Source organism: Triticum dicoccoides, chromosome 5B, assembly GCF_002162155.2.
Source record: "Triticum dicoccoides isolate Atlit2015 ecotype Zavitan chromosome 5B, WEW_v2.0, whole genome shotgun sequence".
In the NCBI taxonomy this organism is placed as follows: domain Eukaryota; kingdom Viridiplantae; phylum Streptophyta; class Magnoliopsida; order Poales; family Poaceae; genus Triticum; species Triticum dicoccoides.
In genome coordinates this window covers 655,779,008-655,794,984 of record NC_041389.1, presented here as the reverse complement: position 1 = coordinate 655,794,984, position 15,977 = coordinate 655,779,008, and the positions used below count along the sequence as shown (strand labels likewise).

At 44.5% G+C, this 15,977-nt stretch overlaps 1 pseudogene; it reads right to left on the bottom strand.

The window, feature by feature from the left end:
- Positions 1-1,996: 1,996 nt before the first annotated feature.
- LOC119306528 lies at positions 1,997-15,928 on the bottom strand (annotated as a pseudogene).
- Positions 15,929-15,977: the final 49 nt, after the last annotated feature.

Genomic DNA, 15,977 nt, shown 5'->3' with positions numbered 1-15,977 from the left:
GTTTTCAGATACATAAATTTTACATCTTGTATATAAATTATATTCATGATTTAATCTGATACTCAAAGCTTTTAAATGTTTTTCAGGTTACCTCTTTTATTGAAGACAAAAATATACACACTAATGGGCTATACTGACAGCCCCTTATCATGTTCCTCGAGGCCACCCGCGAGTGTGTTTGTAGCAGGGGAACTCCCTATAAGGCGATCGCTGTGTCGTACCATCGACCAAACGCATAAGGTCGAGCACACTGGTCTGGCCCATTTAGCTGTTCTCATTCGTTTTGGTTTTTTGGGAACCTTCTAACAGGTTCCTTCCGGCTTTTCTAGTTTGGGGAACCAAAAGGTTTTGTGAACCTGGTTTTTACCCTGTTTTTCTGTTTATTTTATATTACATTTTTGTATGCTTTTTATTATTTTTGGGTTTGCTTTTAACTTTTCCCCTATTATATTTATTTTGCATAATTTATAAATTTTAATAAATTAAAAATTAAAAATCGTTAACACTTTTCAAAATATACTCGCCCTTTCCAAAAAAAGCAAAATTTTGTGCATATTTCAAAATGAATTTCTCTTTGAAAAATGCGCACACTTTTGAAGAAATGTCATAATTTAAAAAACCAGAAACTTCAAAAACTCTTAACATTTCAAATTTTTGTTATTTTTAAAACAATAGTCGCTTTTTAAAAATGATGTCACGTTTTTACAAGAATGTTCTTTTTTCCAAAATAATGATAACGCTTTAAAAAAATTTCCTTATTTTTATAAAATATTCGGGTTTTCAAAACTATTTGGATTTCTGAAAAAATGTTTTATTTTCCTGAAATATGATCAAAACTCTGTTTGTTTTTGTGTTTTTGAGTTTGAGAACATTTTATAGAAGTCAAGAACATTTGTTGAATTCAAGATTTCCTTTTTGAAATTTAGTATATATTTTCTTAAAATTTGAGAACTTTCTTTGAATTTGGGAACAATTCTTATTTCATATTTATCTGAAGATTTTTTTATTTTTCACAATGTTTTTTGGAAAACATTTTTTATTTTAATGAACAATTGAAAAATTAAAGAACAATTTTACAGTTCTGGAACATTATTTCATTTTTCAAACAATCTTTCATGTTGAATATTTTTTTCATGTATCAAAATAATTTTCGAAGCGGATTTTTTAAGACTACCAAATATGTTTCTTCCATCAGAGCTGTGTATTATTTATTTGCAACCAAAGGAAGCCTTGCCTACAACGTCTTCCTTACTGGGTGGCCAACCGGTAAGGACCGAATTTAGGAACCTTCCACCGAGTTTGTAAATGTTCCACCCGATTTTCTATCTCCATTGTTTTTCAATAGTTTTCTTTTTCGTTCTCTAATTTCCGCTTTTCCTTTTCTGTTTTGTTGTTACTTTTTTCTTTTTTCTTTTTTGAAATAAACATTAATTTTTTTCAAATACACGTCAAACAATATCCAGATACATGTAAAACATTTTTTAGATACATGTCGAATTTTTTTTAAAATTCGCGTTGAATATTTTCGGAACACAAGTTGAACATTTTCTAAACACACGTTGAACATTTTTCTAAAATATATCACGACCATGTGAATATTTTTTCTAAATACCATGAACATAATTTTCAAATAGACACTGAACATCTTTTATACACACGTTGAACATTTTAAAAACATCATGAGCATGAGATATTTTTCTAAATGTCATGACCTTATTTTTCAAATACATGTTCAACATTGTGAAACCAAAATGTTTTTGTTAAGCTTATATGTTTACAAAAGATGATGTCGCTGTATGTTAAAGGGGAAGTGTAGATATGTTGACACACTTAACACAATCCAAATCTACGCAGCTTTGGAGCATATGTGAACAAGAGTACTCTATGAGCAATGATAAAAAAAACATAATTTTCGTTATGCTTATTTGTATACAGAAGATGATGTCGGTGTAAAAGGGAGGTGTAGATATGTTGACACAATGAACAAGGTCCAAATCTACGCATCTTTGGAGCATACACGCGGAATAGCCCTAAGCAGAAGGTCAGACCTCCTAGATACAGTGAGTCCAAACTTTTCGGACATGTCCACCGACTGTGTGATGGCCGCATCAGGGAGCATCTAGTCAAAGTGAGAGAGAAGGTTCGCTAGTGCTAGCTCCAGGGTTGACATACCAAATAGAATTCCTGGGCACTGCCGTCTCCCAGCCTCGAAGGGGATGAAATCAAAGTGTGTGCCCTTATAATCTATGTCATTGTTCTCATACCTCTCTGGTTTAAAAGCTTCAGGGTCTTCCCAATATCCAGAGTCCCTCGATATTGCGAAGACGTTAATGTGCACCTTGGTGCTTTTAGGAATGCCATAACCTAATATTTTACAATCCTCTCTGGCCCCTCGGAGGATGATAACACCCGCAGGATGCAACCTCAGGGTCTCCATGATGACCATCCAAAGGTAGTGGAGTCCACCGAGGTCGGAGTTTGTGATGGCTGCTCGGTCTGGACCTAGCACTTCCTGCAACTCTAGTTGTGCCTTTGCCATGACTTTGGGGTTGTTCAAGAGCTCTGACATTGCCCACTCCAACGTCGTTCTTGTGGTCTCACTAGCAAAATTAGGTGGTTGGTAACCATGCCTATTATTCTTGGTTTCATGGCATAGGATAGGAGTATACGACAGAAGAAATTAGGAGAGGAGGAATGGAATAACAGTACTCACAAAGATTACCACGCCAATTATTTTCGTGGTTAAAGGGAATGTCAACGATTCCTCCTCCTGCAACCTGAGGAGCACGTCTAGCAGGTCCTCATTGTCGGTGCTGCGGGGACCGTCGGCTGCACGCCTCGCCCTGCGGTCGTCGATGATGCGCTGGATCCGGCCGCAGCTCTGTTAGCACACAATCAACAATCACTCAATCATCCTCCATTATCACCAATTCGAGCTATAATTTCAGATCCATGGAGAGAAATCAGAGGAGAGGGGAGGAGTTCGGCTGTTACAACACAAAAGGGAAAGTAGACTACCCTGCCAGCCGTTTGCCAGCCACTCACACGTAGCTACAACATTAAGTACATTGCCCACATGGGCCCACTCCGGGCCAGCCAGCTGAGCCGGCAGGCGAGGCTGTCTTCTGGGCCGGCCCAGGTCCTGTGCTTGGTCACTTGGAGTCACTGCTTCTTGATCACTGTTGCTGACAATCCCTCCCCCATTAGAAATGGCTTGCCCCCAAGCCGGTGCTCTTGGAAACTTTTGTTTGAGATTCACCTTGTCTTCCCATGTTGCCATCTCCACAGGTGTGTCGCTCCATTTCACCAACACTTGCACCAGAGAAGTTGAGCCACGGCGCACCACTCGCTGTTGCAACACCTGTTTTGGGAATTGAAACTGTGTATCCGGAGAGGGAAGTTGAGGCAGTACCTTTTGAGTTGAGCCAAGCACTTTTCGCAGAAGGGAGACATGAAACACAAGGTGCACACGACTGGTGGCCGGCAAGGCTAACCGATATGCCACCTCGCCAACACGCTCGACAACTTCAAAAGGGCCATAGAACTTGAATGCCAACTTGTGATTTGCTCTTGGAGCGACAGAAGACTGAACATATGGTTGCAGTTTCAGAAAGACAGAGTCTCCAACTGCAAACACTCGCTCAGATCGATGCTTATCTGCCCGCGTTTTCATGCACTGTTGCACATGTAGCAGGTGCTGACGAACTGACCCGAGAATCACTTGGCGATCATCTAACTAGTGTTGAAGATCAGCTGATTGTACGGTATCCTCTGTTGTCAATCCAAAATGACGTGGTTCATGGCCATAAATGATCTCAAAAGGAGTCTTGTCTATGGCTGAGTGCCAATTCGTGTTATACCGGTATTCGCATAGTGGGATCATTTAGCCCAGTGAGAGGGATGAGCACTGACAAAACACCTCAGGAAGCACTCCACATGTGGGTTAACTCGCTCTGTCTGCCCATCCGTTTGAGGGTGACGTGCTGTACTCATGCGCAAGAGGACTCCGGCTTTCTGAAAAAGCTCCTTCCAGAATTGGCTTGTAAATATGCGATCCCGGTCAGAGACAATCGAGTGAGGCATCCCATGCAATCGATAGACTGTATTTAGAAATGCTTCAGCCATTGTAACTTCAGTAAACGGATGATGCAATGGAACAAAATGGCCGTACTGGGAAAGTTTGTCAATGTTCACCGTCAAGCAGTTATATTGTCCAGAAACTGGTAAACCTTCGACAAAGTCCATAGTCACCATCTCCCAAGGCAAATCAGGGATAGGCAAAGGTTGTAACAAGCCCAGGTACGGCACACATTCAGGTTTTGCTTGCTGGCATATGAGGCAGTTTTTGACAAATTGTTTAATGAAACTGCGCATACCTTGCCAATGAAAGAGTTGCCTGACACGCTTATAAGTGACTAGAAATCCGGAGTGACCACCAATTGGATTGTCATGGAAAGCGCTCACAATTGTGTGTTGTAGCTTCTGATCTGCCCCTACCCAAATACACTTGTCCACTCTCAATAAACTAGCCTTCAGGGAGAACTAGTTGTCATAGTTACCAGAAGAAGCCAGCTTCTGTAACAGGTCAGTGCAAAACTTGTCTTGCGCGTAACTGTGTATGGTATCATCAAGCCATGCTGGTTGAGTAGTTGTTATAGGAAACAGTTCAGGCATAGTTTCAGCAGGAGTATGGGGTTTTCTGGACAAGGAATTTGCAGCATTATTCTCCACTCTTTTTTATAGACAATGCAATACTGGAGTCCCAGTAGTTTGGTCAGGGCTTTCTGCCGCCACTTAGTATGCAGTCGTTGCTCAGACAAACTGGCTAAACTACGCTGATCTATTTTGATAACAAATTCAGACAGCTGCAGATATTGGCGCCAGTGCTCCACAGCCAACAAAATCGCCAAGTATTCTTTCTCATATACCGACAGTGCTTGGTTCCTTGGGCCCAAGGCCTTGCTCACATAAGCCAACAGGTGACCCTTCTGCATCAGCACTGCGCATACTCCTATATCACAAGCATCAGCCTCGATAACAAACTATTTAGAGAAATCTGGAAGGGCTAGGACAGGTGCTGACATCAATGCTTGCTTGATAGTTGTAAAAGCCTGCTGCTCTATCTGTGTCCAGTGAAATGGCACACCCTTCTTGAGCAAGTTAGTAATTGGCTTGCTAATGAGGCCATAGTGGGCTATGAATTTCCTGTAGTATCCAACTAGACCCAAGAAACCTCTGACTTCTTTAGCAGACACAGGCACATGCCACTCCTTAATGCTAGCAATTTTCTTAGGATCAGTTGCAACTCCTTGGCTACTGATGATGTGGCCCAAATAACCAATCTGGGTTTGAGAAAATGCACACTTAGATAACTTCACTTTCCACTAATGCTGGTGAAGTAACTGTAGCACTCTTGCTAAATGTTCCAAATGGAGTGCATAGGTGGCACTGAAAATCAATATATCATCAAAGAATGAGATGTCAAATTCCCTGAGACAAGGAGACACATTATCATTCATGGGAAAATGGAATGTGTTTGGACCACCAGTCAGACCAAAAGATAGAACCGAAAATTGAAAATGTCCAAAATGGGTTTGAAATGTTGTTTTATGTTCTTCACCAGGAGCTAGTCGAATTTGGTGGTAACCAACTCTGAGATCTAGTTTAGAGAACCAGCAAGACCCAGCTAGTTCATATAGCAGTTCATCAATGACAGGAATAGGGAACTTGCTCTTGACAGTGATTGCATTCAAATGTCTTTAGTCAAAAACTGGCCTCCAGGTCTTGTTTTTTTCCTAAAACATAATCATAGGCAATGAGAAAGCACTCGTGCTAGGCCTGATAATACCTGAGTCCAACATCTCCTTAACTTGCTTATCCATCTCATCCTTGAGAGCAGGTGGAAGTCTGTATGGTCTGATAGAAACTGGAGAAGCACCTGGAATAAGAGGTATGATATGATCATACTTCCTCCTAGGGGGAAGGCCAGAAGGGGGTTCAAACACAAATGCATAGGTGTTGAGAATTTGCTGAATCTCAGCAGGTACTTGATGATGTTCTTTGCTCTTTGGAGAGAGTAGTGATGATAGTTCAATCATGGATAGTAGATTAGGAGTAGCATCTTCACTAGTAATGTGATGGGAATTCCATGCAAGTTGAACGATAACCAATGCTCATCCCAACCCACTTGCATGGGACTATGGGTGGCCAACCAAGCTAGACCCAGAATACCATTATAAGATCCCATCGGAAAGATCTTAAAATCACTGGTGAATTTGTGCCATTCAGTCGACCAAGAACCTGATAGCAGCTGCTGGTTGCAAGGAACCAAACTCCCATTGGCCACTTTAACCAAATTAACAGGCATGGCAGATACTCCTTTAATTTGAGCAGCAACAGCACAATCCAGAAACGAGTGCGTACTCCCAGAATCAACTAGAAAAGTGAGTTTATGTCCTTGTAACTGCACTGTCAGTTTCATTGTTGCAATTGTAGGAATAGACGGGTATCCCAAAGCAGCAGCTGAAATGCAAATAACATTGGCTTCTCCAGTACTCTCAGATTCAGTGTCACTGGTATCTGCTCGCATATTCTGCACATACTCTAGCATTTCTTGTACAACGTGCAGCTGAACTTCCTGTTTGCAGCGGTGATCTCTTACCCAATGCTCTCCACAAATGAAACATAGCCCTTTAGACTTCTTATATGCACGGAGAGCTGACCAACGGTCCTCAACTGGCACTGGACGGCTTGACTCTGCAGCAGGTCTATCCTCAACAGCTTTACTAACAGCAACACTGCAAGCTGAAGGAAGGAAATTTTTCTTGCTATGAGCAACTGAACTAACTGAATATGTTGGCTGCAGAGAGTGATCACCCAGTTCTTCAGATAGTAAAGCCAACGCGTATGTTGTATCCAAGTTAGATGGCTGCTGAATACCCACCAACAAGCGGACCGAGGGCACTAGGCCTTCCATGAACCTGGTGACATAGTGGACTTGGCTGGGATTGGGCTCATACATAGTCAACTGATCAAATAGCTCCAAGAAACACTCCATGTAATCTTCCACTGTACTAGTCTGACGAATGTTGAACATCTGCCTGAGAACTTGCTGGTGCTTGTTGCACCCAAAACGAGATTGCAGCACACTACTAGGAAAAAGGTTTTTAACGATGGGATATGTGGTCGTTAAAAGATAGATTGTGGTCGCTAAAAGTCATTAACGACCACAAAATGGTGGTCGGTATAGGCTCCATCGTTAAAAGTAATAACGACCACCTTTTCCTGTCGTTATTTTGTAAAGATGGGATAACGTGTCGTCGTTAATTCTGAGAAAATAACAGCCACAATTTTGGTATTAACAACCACTTTTGTCATCGCTAAAAGCATTTTACCATCCATTTCACAATTTTGATTTTGTTTAATGACCCATCTCAATTGGTACAACGGCTTCATGTTGCATGCAACTTTTGATGATCGGCGAGCACACCAGTCATGCACAAAAAAAATTGAACAGTTAAAGTGTTATAACATGTTTTCATTAACCAAAACCATAAATATTGAACAAGATCCTCACATACACTGCTGTAGTTAAAAATGCTATTTAGAAAATATGAACCAACAACACTTTGTAGAAAACCATTGTATTTGTTCATCTGTAAATCAAAAAGAAACACAACAGGAAAATATAAATATATTATTTTCTTTGTTATCTTCAGCCACGCCACACCATCATATGTCTTTGTATTCAAGTGCATATCATTCTTCACCAAAAACTGATGCCTCATGATGCTTCTATTACGATGGACTGTAAAAAATATATAATGATTTATAAGTCAATAGATATAAACGAATTCGCACAAAGGACAATAGCATATATGAAGAAGTTTGCACGTGCATTAATTTTAGACCAGATAAAAATGTATACTATGCCTCATAGCCTAGACGCATCTCAATGCAAATTCTTTTTGTTACTCCTTATGTGACAAAGACAAAGTATTCTAAAGAAAGATTAAACGGTGTGTCTCTTGTCTAATTTGTGCAAGACTTGAGTTATAATATTTCTCGGCAAAGAGTTTTTAGCTTTCTTGGTTGCTGGCATATACCCAACAAATAACACTGAACATTATTATCCTCTACTAAAAAAGAACACTATTGTGCTGGATAATAAGTGATATACATCGTAACCTGGACATCACAGCTAGTGAAGGAACAAGTCAATGCGCTGATTCTAAACCTGAAACAGACACGAATAGAAAGTCAGGACATACATTTATATGTATACATCAAACTTTTATTGCTTAGATATATCATCAAACAACAAATTCATAAGAAGGAATGAATCTCCCATTCACAATAGAAATTTCTTCACACAGGCTATGGGTAACAAGCGGGCGAATATATTCCATTATATCTACCAAAATCTAAAAAGATGGCTTGGATGATAAGTTTGTAGATCTAACAACACTGGTACAGATTCTAATATAAAGTTGAAATAAACGATGTTAACTCTATTTTGCATTGGCCAACACAAATGGAAACAATCTAAAATTTTAGCACAAGAAAAAAATGAAAGGAAAAAAAGGCAAACCTCATGTGTGTAATTTGGAAGTGACAATGGATTGTGTGCCCAGCAGCAACCCATCCACGCATTGGAGCCCACTTCAAGGTTTTACAGACTGGTAGGAAGTACGGCCGTGCTGCCTTCCGTAAAAAAAATCCTGCCGTGCCGCCGCGACCAGAACAGCCAGTGATGCGCCCATGGCTCCGGCAACCACATGGGCCCAGGCGTCTCCTTCGCCCAACCGGTCCTGAACTTACCGCTGTAGCTCCTCCCGAGGCGAGTCCCGGCAACGGACGATGTGGATTTCCCGTCGTATCCCATCCCACGGTGGTGCTCGGCGGCGGACGGTGCGTGTCCTGTTGGTAGCTCCTCCCACGACGAGTGCCTGCGACGGCCAACATCGCTTGCCTGCTGCACGTACGCCCGTGCCAGTGCTCGGCGGCGAAGGTCGTGGCTCCCATCGGCAGCTTCCTCGCCCAGGTAACCACCTGTGCAGAAACAAACAGATCATGATCGGGTCAAAGGGAAAGCAGAGGAGATGGCCAGAGGAAAGGAAGTGTAGGGGATAAGATCTGTTTTTCCGTTGGAGGGTTATCGGAGAGATGAGATCGGAACGATAACAACCACAGATAGTGTTTCCTTTTCCTTTTTGAGGGGTGACGTGGTGATTGCTAAGGGTAGTTCGTAGTTCGGTCGTGTGATTTGCACCCCGTGGAGTCTTGCTCTGAGTCTAACGACCAAGACTATTTCGGCATGGTCGTTAATGATAGATTTTCTAGTAGTGGCAGCGAACAAAATTCAGGCCATCCTACACCCGGAGCGCGGCGCTGGACCGACTCCAGCCAGCGTGCGGCTGTTCCTTCAAACAGAGCAGTTGCAAATGGAATCCACTGGTGCGCAGGCGTGTTCCAGAACTTGAAGTAGTCCTCACGTCTCATTACCACAACTTGGGGTTTGTTCCATCGAATTTGGGCAATTCAATCAGGGGGCCAAAGCTAGATGAATGTGCGGTGAATGGCTGAAAAATTTCTGGGGCCTGATTTGACTGCCTGAGTACGATCTGGTCATGTTGGATACCTCTAGCTGGTGGCGGAACATACTTGGGAGTAGGAGGACGCAAATCCACCTCCGGTCGGAGTCCTTCCTGGTTCACTGCACCGCTTGCCTGAGCCGTCGACTTGGTGGTGGTCGATGGGGGCCCTTGTGAGGTTGGAGATGCAGGCGACGATGCCGCGCCGCAGTCCACGGCCATCTCCCCATGCAGCTTGTCAATGTCGACTCTGGGGGACAGCTTCCCATCCTCGAGTCGCCCAGATAGTTTGTCAAGCTTGGAATCCAGCTTCGCGAGCGTGGATACCATCTCCTCGCTGCGCTCGGGGAGCTCTTGGCGAGGGCGTCGTCGAAGTCGAAGCAGAGAAGCTCGTAGATCGCCTTCGTCTCTGGCGGGATCCGCTCCATGGCCTCAGCTCATCGGTGATTTGCCAGTCGCGTGCGATGGTGATGGTGGGGCAGTTCCAGGACGGAACGGCTCTGATACCAGGATGTTAGCACACAATCAACAATCACTCACTCATCCTCCATTATCACCAATTTGAGCTACAATTTCAGATCCATGGAGAGAGATCGGAGGAGATGGGAGGAGTTCGGCTGTTACAACACGAAAGGGAAAGTAGACTACCCTGCCAGCCATTCGCCGACCACTCACACGCTAGCTACAACATTAAGTACATTGCCCACATGGTCCCACTCCGGGCCAACCAGCCGAGCCGGTAGGCGAGGCTATCTTCTGGGTCGGCCCAGGTCTTGTGCTTAGTCACTTGGAGTCACTGCTTCTTGATCACTGCTGCTAACAAGCTCCTCCTCAGCCGTCGATCGCCGCTGCCCAGCCACTACACCAACTTCGACGACGGGAAGAGGTCGGCGAGGATGAAGCCCCCCAACAGCACCATCACCTCATCGAGCTCGCGGAGGTACTCTCCCTGCTGCGCGCACTTCCCGCCGAACGCGGCCCTCGCGACGATGTCGTTAGCGAGCATCGACAACTTCTCGCTGAGGTTGACGGTGCTACCCGCAGGCAAGGCGGCCAGGGAGCGGACGAGGCCGCCACCTCCTCCGCCCTGATGGATGCCATGCGCCTCACCTATGCGGCGCTGAGAAGCTCCACGATGCATACCTTCCGCATCTACCGCCAACGGTCGCTGTAGGGGGCCAGCATGATCCCCTTCCCGTCGCAGCCGGCGATGTCCAGCGTGACACCGCTTCCCCGGTCCGCGAAGGTAGGGTCGATGGTCTTCATGACCAGCGCCGCCGCCTCGGCGCTGGAGACTACCACGGTGGGGACCTCGCCGAACTTGAGGTACATGAGCGGGCCGTGCCGGCGAGACAGCTCCGCCAGGGCCTGGTGCGGGAGCTGGCCGACAAGGTGGTGGAGGCTACCGATGATCGGAAGGGTCCATGGTCCAGGGGGCAACCTTTTCTTGGTCTTGGTTTTGTCGCTGGTGTAGGATTTCGTGGAAGCATTCCTGCTCCCTCAAGGGGAGCCGCGTGATTTTATATATATATTGATGAGGCCGAAGCCCTTGCCTTGGCGTACAAGGAGAGATACAAGAGTTCGATTACAACACGAGATAAGGGAAGAAGTTGAGGTTACAACGATATGTTCTAACACCTCCCTTAATCTCAACTATCCCAAATTAAGACTACTCTTGAACTCTTCAAATGATCTCGCTGGTAACGCCTTTGTAAAGCCATCGGCCACTTGATTCTTGGAGGGAATAAATCGTATCTCGAATTTCTTGACTGCAACTCTCTCTCGCACAAAGTGAAAATCAATTTCTATGTGCTTTGTCCGTGCATGAAACACTGGATTTGCAGACAAATATGTTGCTCCTAAGTTATCACACCATAAACATGATATACGATTTTTCTTGATCCCCAATTCCTCAAGAAGTGATTCAACCCAAATGATGATTTCAGCAGTTGCATTTGCCAGAGACTTGTATTCAGCTTCTGTGCTTGACCTTGACACAGTGGCTAGCTTTCTAGCACTCCAAGAAATAAGATTAGACCCAAAAAACACTGCAAAGCCTCCAGTTGATCTTCTGTGATCACTACATCCTGCCCAGTCAGCATCAAAGAATGCACTCACAAAAGAGGAATTAGATTTGAAATGAAGTCTTGTTCCCATAGTATGTTTCACATATCTTACAATTCTCTTAATAGCTGACCAATGTGCAAAAGTAGGTGCTTGTAGATATTGACAAACCTTGTTGACAGCAAATGAGATATCTGGACGTGTGAGAGTTCGAGACTGTAATGCTCCCATGCGATTCTTCATTCCCATGCGAGAAAAAAGCTCAACAATGTATTTTTCTAATTCAACACAATGCCATCTTGAGTTTTCTTGACTTGAATACCTAGGAAGAAATGCAAATCACCTAGATCCTTCAAGGCAAATTCTGAGCTCAAATCATGTAGGAGAGCATTAGTAGCATTCTGTGAAGAACTTTCAACTATGATATCATCAACATATATAAGCACAAAAATAACCACCCCTGCTTTGTTATAAATGAACAAGGATGTATCAGTCTTGGAAGCAAAGAAGCCAAGATATTTCAACTATAAGCTCAATATGGAGTACCATGCTCTGGGTGCTTGTTTTAGACCATAGAGTGCCTTGTCAAGCTTGCAAACATAATGTGGTAGCTTCTTACTCTCATATCCAGGTGGCTGTCTCATAAACACTCCCTCTTCCAGAATGCCATGCAAAAACGCATTCTGTACATCTAGTTGTCTTAAACTCCATCCCTTGGATACAGCAATCCAACACAAGTCTGATGGTTGCAGCTTTCACAACAGGACTGAAGGTGTCCTCATAATCAATGCCATAATGTTGCAACTAGACGTGCCTTATACCTGTCAATGGAGCCATCTGCCTTCTTTTTAATTCTGTATAGCCATTTGCAATCAATTATATTCTTACCTTTCTGATCTGGTACAAGATGCCAGGTTTTGTTCCTCATAAGTGCTGAATATTCCTCATCCATTGCTTTCTTCCATTTAGGATCATCAAGTGCACTGCTCAATGTTGTTGGCTCTCCTGAAATACACAACATCCCATATGGTATAGTCCCATCTTTTCTTTTTTAGGATTTCATATACCTTTCTGTAGCCGAGTCATAACTCGTGAAGAAGCCGCTGGCTGGACTGCTGGAATGCTCGCCATAGAAGATCCATCAGAATCTGCATGTGACACAGTTGGCAAATCTGGCATCTCATGCACAGGAGATCATGTAGTCGCTGGTGTGGCCGCCTCCTCTGTACACACACGGGTGCCAACCGACCGAGCCGGCGTAGCTGATCCGCTGCCCGACCGCGACTATAGGCGCACGCGGGGCGAGGGGGATCCGGCCCCGCTGCTGGCCCGCCTGGTGCAGATGTGGAGGCGCGCGAGTGGCCCGACCGCAGGTCTGCACTGGAGCTGACAGGAGCGTGATCCGAGGAAGATCTGCTCGTGCTATCCGAGGACTGAACGCGCACAGGAGTTCCAGGCGCCGCCGGATCGCCTTCGTTATTCGCGCCAAGTTCATCTTCTTCTCTAGCATGCAATATAGGGTCAAATTGAGCTATATTTTTTAGATTTTGATCATTTTGAGCACCGTTTTCTCCAGGGACCTGCACAGGCAATAGAGAAGAACCAGTACCAGCAGAAATATGATCACATTTATTAGTACAATCGTCGCCCCCATGATCAAAAGACCGAAGATGTGAAGGGAAGAAGAATTTCCTTGCGGAGAAGTGCATCGGCATTGGAATGAAGAAAGGCAAAGGGAAACACAGACTCATCAAAAACATCTCTGGATATGTAGACCCTACCAGTAGGAACATCAAGACATTTGACCCCTTTATGCATGGGGCTATAGCCTAAAAAGACACACTTTTTGGAGCGGAAAGCGAGTTTGCATGTGTTGTAGGGTCTAAGATTAGGCCAACACGCACAGCCAAAAATACAAAGAGATGTGTAATTTGGTGTGACACCAAGAAGTCGTGTAATGGGTGTTTCAAGTTTTATAACTTTACTTGGAAGCAAATTGATAAGACATGTGGCAGTTAAAAAATGCTTCATCCCAGAATTTAAGTGGCATGGATGCATTTGCTAGCAATGCTAGCCCCATATCAACTATGTGACGGTGCTTTCTTTTAGCAGATCCGTTTTGTTGGTGAGCATGAGGACAAGAGACATGATGTGATATACCAAGCTTTTGGAAGAAAGAGTTTAGTTTTTCATACTCACCACCCCAGTCAGTTTGCATAGCAATGATCTTGGAGTTCAGTTTGCGTTCAACAAGATTTTGGAAATTGATAAAGACTTGGAGTACATCAGACCGTTTCTTCAATAAGTAAATCCAAGTAAATTTACTAAAATCATCAATAAAGCTTACATAGTAAGAAAATCTACCAACTGAAGTTGTAGCTGGCCCCCATACATATGAAAATATAAGTTGGAGGGGAGCAGTAGACACACTAGTAGAGATGGGGTAAGGTAATTGATGAATTTTTGCTTGTTGACACGGATCACAAACTGACTCAATACTATTCTCATAGGAGAGTTTATTTTTGCTAAGAACATATTTAACTATGACCGAAGATGGATGACCTAAACGACTATGCCACCTTGATAATGATGGCTTGGTGACAATATTTGCTTGCTTATTGGACCAGGAAGATGATGATGATGATATGAGTGGGTAGAGGCCTCCCACGCACCGTCCTCTAAGAATGATTCTCCTTGTTCTCAAGTCCTTAACCAAGAAAAAATAAGGATAGAATTCTATAAGAACATTGTTATCAAGAGTGAATCTATGAACGGAAACAAGATTTTTGGATGTTTGAGGAACATGCAAGACATCTTTCAAGTGCAAATTTTGCATGGGGGTTTTAACAATTGAACTACCAATATGTGTGATATTCATACCAGAACCGCTTGCTGTGCGAATTTGGTCGCCTCCATTGTATTTCTCCCGCATTGTTAACTTGTCAAGTTCTCCTGTGATATGATTTGTTGCTGCACTGTCGGTGTACCAGTTGGTGTCCACGCCATAGGAGACATCATGCACCTCCTTCTCTTCTTGATCGTTCTCTTCATAGCGCCACCAGCAAACACGTGCACCTCCTGGATGATGTCTGTAGCATATCTGACATTCAGGATAGTCATGTTGCTACTCGCGCACCTGTTCTTGTTGTTGCTGTCGAGGACGTCCCCGAAGCCACCGCCTCCATTGGCAGGAGAGGGCTGGCGGTCACCGCGATCACCACGGCCGGGCCCCCTGCCTCCTCGCCCGCGAGACTTGCCGCGGGACTGACCACGGCCTCTGTAGAATGCATTTGCAGATGAATGAAAACCACCTGAGGATGAGTCACCTAGCATCTCCATCCTTTGATCGAAGGCAGATATTTGCGCGAAGAGATCGTCCACAGTGATAGTGCCCTTGACAGCGCCAATTGCCGCCACCACAGAGTCGTAGTCGCGGTCCAGTCCTGTAAGGATATAATCCACCATCTCCGGATCAGATACGGGACGCCCAGCAGCAGCTAGTTCATCCCCAAGGCTCTTCATCTTCGCCATGTACGCCGAGCTTGACATGGTGCCCTTCTTGGTATTAGTGATTGCAATTCTCAGATTGGTAATCTGGGACTGCGACTGCGAGACGAAGAGGTTTGTGACTGTTGTCCAGATCTCGAAGGTGGAATCCTTCCCGACGACCTGTGCGAGAATCTCTGGAGACATGGAGTTAAGGAGGTATGACAGGACCTGCTGGTATTTAGCGATCTAGAGCCCGTACAGGGGATTCGGCTCTAGGGCCGTGGTCTTGTCCGTCTTTATGACCTCCACCATCCTGGGCGGAGCGGCGTCAGAATTGTCCAGGAGCCCCGTGACCTGCGCACCTCGCAGGGCTGGGACAACCTGCGTCTTCCAGAGGATATAGTTCCCTCTTGCAAGCTTCTCAGATGGCGGCGAACCGAGGTTGAGGGCGACGCCGGCTAAGGAAGACATGGCGACGATGATGTGTGATCTAGGGTTTTAGTATGTGGCTAGATGTATGGGAAGAGGTGGCTTTGATGACCATGTAGGATTTCCTGGAAGCGTTCCTACTCCCTCGAGGTGAGCCGTGTGAGTTTTTATATTGATAAGGCCGAAGCCCTTGCCTTGGCATACAAGGAGAGATACAAGAGTTTGATTACAACACGAGATAAGGGAAGAAGTTGAGGTTACAACGATATGTTCTAACAGCCGGAAGAGCGAAGAAACCAAAGGACTAGCACCGTGGCTACGGTAACAAAGCACAAACTTAAGAAAATCTCCATGGCGCAAAGCTTAATTAGCAAGTGGCCGGTGTTTTAGCTCCTGCTGGCT